Below are 5,036 nucleotides of genomic sequence, written 5' to 3' on the forward strand. Positions count from 1 at the left end.
AGAGAGAGAGAGAGAGAGAGAGAGAGAGAGAGAGAGAGAGAGAGGAAAATGTTTTAAACCTACTTGACAAGGAAACCCTGGGCTGTCTCGATATCCTGCTCTGCCTATCTTCCGATCAGCCGTCTGAGCAGCATTCTTGACAATTAATGACACATGTGGAGCAAACCAGCCCATGTGACATAGATGCATGAGTGTGCATGCTGGGGGAGGGTCCCTGTAGCCGTGTGTGCTTTCAATGACTGTGTGTGCGTGTCTAAAAGCCATAATCTCGGGGAGAGACATAGGGCCCCTAAACAGAAGTAATAGGCTTTATTGTGTACCACAAACTTCTGCTCCTCTAAGGCTCCTGTCAGCTTTCTTTTATTTGTAATTCATTTATTTATAGTAAGACAACTTGCTGGTAGGAAATGAGGAGTAGAAATTATGAATGTTAAATGTATATACTGGGTGCTCAATTTAAATAATTTGTCTACAGACAGAGGTTTTTTTTTTTTTAAGCTTTATTTATTGGTCCTAATTTGAAGATATTGCTGTGGATTGCACCACAAGCCTTCAAACGAAATAAACAAAAGTAAAAACAAAAGCAAGAACAAACGCTGTTGGTTATATCTAGGAATGCAGATTGTAAAAGAAAATGCAGCTTCATTAATTCCTCATCTAACGCAGAAATCTGTGACAATCACATGGATGCTAAAATTGACTTTGCAGCTATTTGAGGAGTGGCTTGTGAATAAATTTAAATGAGAACAAGCTGCCAACGCTGTGTGCAGTCCCGCTGGAGACAGGGCTGCGGTGTCTGCGTTTCGTCGCTTTCTCTAACTTGCTCCTAAGCTGCGGTCAGCAAGGCATGCTCGTTTATACTAACATTCCAATAATCAGTATTTGTATCAATATGTGTAGTGACTGCTACCTCAACCAAGGCACTTGGGGAAAATGGCACTTTTCCTCTCTTCATCCAAATAGGCTGCATGCTCTTCACTTATTTTGAACGTCACTGTGGGTTGTGTCTGGTGCTGAGATGTATTCAAATGCTAAGTACTAGCCACCAAGATCTGGTTGTCCCCCAACATCCTCAGTAGACCAAGTGATGCTATGTAAATCTCATTCCCCAATTGAAAACTATTGGTTAGATAAAAGTGGTTACAGCCAATTACCGGGTAGAATAGAGGCAAGTGGGTTTTCAGTTACCAGGATGAGGGTCGCAGGTAGGGACCATGGGAAAAGAGAGAGAAGAAGAGGAAGGAGAGAGGACGAGGGAGGAGAAAGGAAAGAAAGAAAACAGGAGGTCTTCATTAGACATGATGGACCAGGAGTATGTGGCCGTGAAATGCCCCGCCCACCAGGATAGACTGATGGAGCAGAAATAACCTGGGGTGTGTGTGGGGGGTGATGGGGGAAGACTCAAACATTAACTACTTGTGGAATCACAGTTGGGAAAGTAGATAGTCCAGTGTATAGAAAAATAGATTAGCTGTGACCCCACCCTCCCACCCAATAATTGTGCTAAGCTGATTAAATAAATTCATAGGGCTTTGCCTTGATTATTTGGGGCTGTCTGAGTCATATTAATAGAGAATAGAATTTAATAAAATCAATTGACAGACTACATTATGTCCTTAGAGTAAGGAGAACTGCAGTGATCCAGAGACTGGCAGTCATATGGTCAGACACAGGCTTCTGATGTAGGGAACGTATAAGAAGGAAATGAGGGAGCATTGTGGGCTGTGTGCTGGACAATTTTATGTCAACTTAACACAAGCTATAGTCAGCTGAGAGGAAGGAACCTCACTTGAGAAAAATAGCTCTACTTGATAAGAAGGGCCCAGCCCATTGTGGGTGGGGCCACCCCTGGGTTGGTGATTCTGGGTTCTATAAGAAAGCAGGCTGAGCAAGCCATGAGAATCCAGACAGTAAGCCACACCTTCCAAGGCCTCTGTACCTCTTTCTGACCTGAATCTTGACATGGAGCTCTTGAGGCATAGAGGCCCAGCCAAGGTAGTACATGCCTTTAATCCCAGGAGACTGAGGCAAACAGATCTCTGAGTTCAAGACCAGCCTGGGACAAAGCAAGTTCCAGATCCAGGCATGGTGGCACACACCTTTAATCTGGACCACAGCTTCTGTTGGAGGCCTACATAAGGACAGAAGGACGTGGAAGAGGGAAGACTTACTCTTCTTCTCCTGCTTGCGCTTGCCAGCTCGTCTGTTGGTACCTACTTCTTGAGGATTCCAGCTTATGCAGAAAGCCAGCTGAAACAACCAGCCTCATGGGATTGAGCAACTACTAGATTTTTGGACTTCCCACTCATAGCTGTCCATTGTTGGGTTAGTTGGACTGCAGACTGTAAGTCATTCCAATAAATCCATTTAATATATAGAAACTTTCCATAAGTCCTGTTATTCTGGAGATCCTTGACTAATACACGTCCCAAGTTATTTTGGTCATGGTCACAGCGATAGCAACCCTAACTAAGACAGGGTACAAGTCTGAAAACCAGCACGCAGGTGGCTGAGGCAGATCCGAGGTCGGCCAGGGCTACATGGCTAGATAGTAAAGCCCTCTCATTAGAGACAGACAAAGAAACAAAGAAACAAGCAAAGAAACAGATAACAGTGCATAATTACACTTAACAAAGTTAATAAAACTGCAAAACAGAGCTATTGTATAAATTGCAAGATAATATGTAGGTAGTTTAGATACAGTGGACAGTTATGCTCTAAATAAAAAGACCCTCTAATTGGAGTTAAGTTCTGCTCAACAGGAGGAGACTATGCTGCTACTGGAACCCTAGCTAACAACCCAGTGCTAAGAAGTCGTGGTTATTGGTGGAGAATCTACAAACACCACTTGACTAAAAGAGCATAATTCCTGACAGCCATCTGTAAACATTTGCATGGAGTACACACACAGATAAACGGAGTCCTCACCCCTCATCAAGAAAACTTCTCTTTGCAACAGACAGAGATCACTACAGAAAACCACAACCCATCAGAATGCAGAACTGTGGAGCTCAGTCCCGATGAACACATCTACAAAACACCCCCACATCTAAGACTCAGAGAACATTGCAGAAGAGGGTGTGGAATGATTATAAAAGCCAGGAGGCCGGGAGTTTGATGTGAGATTGTGTTTCCTAGTAACCTCAGAACCTGCACCCGTAAAGCCTCACAAATATGACTGCCTGAACGGGAGCCTAACAAGAACACCATCAATGGATGTGCCGAAGTGGACTGGGAAAAGCCCACAGGGCCTCACTCAACCCCACACAAAGAACTACAGGCAACCAAGGAGAGCTGGGAGCAGGAGAGGTGCTCTTCCCAGAGAACAGCACCCCGATTATTTGTCCAGTGTTGAAACAGTTCTGAAAACACAATGCAAGTAACATACGACCGAGCTGTCCATATTTAGGAATATATGTATGTGTAACTCCAGCTTTCTGCCCAGATCACCTGAGGGAGCCATTCTGGAAGTGAATCTCCTGAAGTGATGAATATAGTCCAGGCTGACACCTTGTTAAAATCTAAGACCCTGAACAGAAGCCACCCAGCTGTGACCTGAACTGACCCTGAGACATCTTCAGAAGAGACAACATCATTATTTCTGTCTTGTCCATTCAAGCTGGGGCTTGTTTGTCACACGGCGGCAGCAGCTAACTAATACACTCACCTCTGGTTCCTTGAATAAACTCATGCCCACACTCGTCTGTATCCTGTTTACTCCTTTGCAAGCTCCCGCTCCTCTCGTCTCTTCACCAAAAGTTGTTTTCTAATGTGGATAGCGATTTTCTCTGCAGGATGGAGGAGTCTTTCCCTGGATTCCTGTATGTAATTTGTTTCCTGTCTTTATTAGATTCCTATCCAAATATTAGGCCAGCAAAGAGGCCCTCTCCAACTACACGTCTAAAGACTGGAGGGACGACTCAGCTTGTAAAGGCACTTATTGTCAAGCCTGACAGTGTGAGTTCCAACCAGAGAGCAGAGGAAGAGAATCGACACACCAGGTTGTGCACACACTCACACACATGCACACTCTCACACACACATACTCACATGCACACACACACACACACACACACACACACTCACACACTCACATGCTCATACACATACATACTCACATGCACACACACATACTCATATACACACACACACATACTCACAGGCACATACTCACACATACACATACTCACATGCACACACACACACACATACTCACATGTACACACACATACTCATATGCACACACACACATACTCACAGGCACATACTCACACATACTCACATTCACACACACACATACTCACATGTACACACACATACTCACAAGCACATACACACACATACTCACATACATTCACACTCACACACATGGATGCACACACACATGGGTGCACACACACACACTCTCTCTCTCTCTCTCTCTCTCTCACACACACACACACGCCATAGCACACACACATGCACAGTTCTCCTCCCAAATAAATGAAATAGAAAATTAAAATTGTGCCCTCTTTGTACATTTACCCAGTTTATTATCATTTCTCCCTGAGAGTGAGAGCTCTCCTGCAACAATGATTTTGTTCTATCCTTTCTCAGGGGCCAGAACACTGCCCACACTCGTCGTAGGCTATCAACAAACATGGCAGAATGAGTGTTAGAGAACAATACACTGGGGAACAGGATCTCTAAAAGCAGAAGTTGTAAGTAGCAGCTAGGGGAAGAGGAAGGGCCCTGGAGAGGGCAGGATGGCTTCAGAGAAGCAAAGGGAGAAGTGAGGCCAGGCAGCCATGCCAGCGAACCAGACCACCCACACTCAAGCTTGAACAAACATTCATTTAATTGCTTCTGTGTTGATGTTTCTTTATGGCCTTGTTAAATCCTTTAGGACCTTTTCAGGACATTGTGTTTGTAAGATGGTGATAGACTTACAGCAAGCTGTAAAGAAACACGCAACCTCTTTGGCTGTGTCTGCCATCCATGGTCATAAGGAAGGGAATTGAGAGAAAGGCAGAGAGAGAGAGAGAGAGAGAGAGAGA

The 5,036-nt window shown here is 44.5% G+C and overlaps 1 protein-coding gene across 1 annotated transcript in view; it reads right to left on the reverse strand.

Annotated features, from left to right (window-relative positions):
* Positions 1 to 144, reverse strand: part of Arhgdib (Rho GDP dissociation inhibitor beta) — an 18,234-nt gene extending 18,090 nt beyond the window's left edge. Inside the window, exon 1 of the mRNA XM_021165171.1 lies at positions 64 to 144. The gene's annotated coding sequence lies outside the window, so the exon portion shown is untranslated. The remainder of the gene's footprint in view (positions 1 to 63) is intronic.
* Between the last annotated feature and the right edge of the window lie 4,892 nt (positions 145 to 5,036).

Source organism: Mus caroli, chromosome 6 (assembly GCF_900094665.2).
Source record: "Mus caroli chromosome 6, CAROLI_EIJ_v1.1, whole genome shotgun sequence".
Classification (NCBI taxonomy): domain Eukaryota; kingdom Metazoa; phylum Chordata; class Mammalia; order Rodentia; family Muridae; genus Mus; species Mus caroli.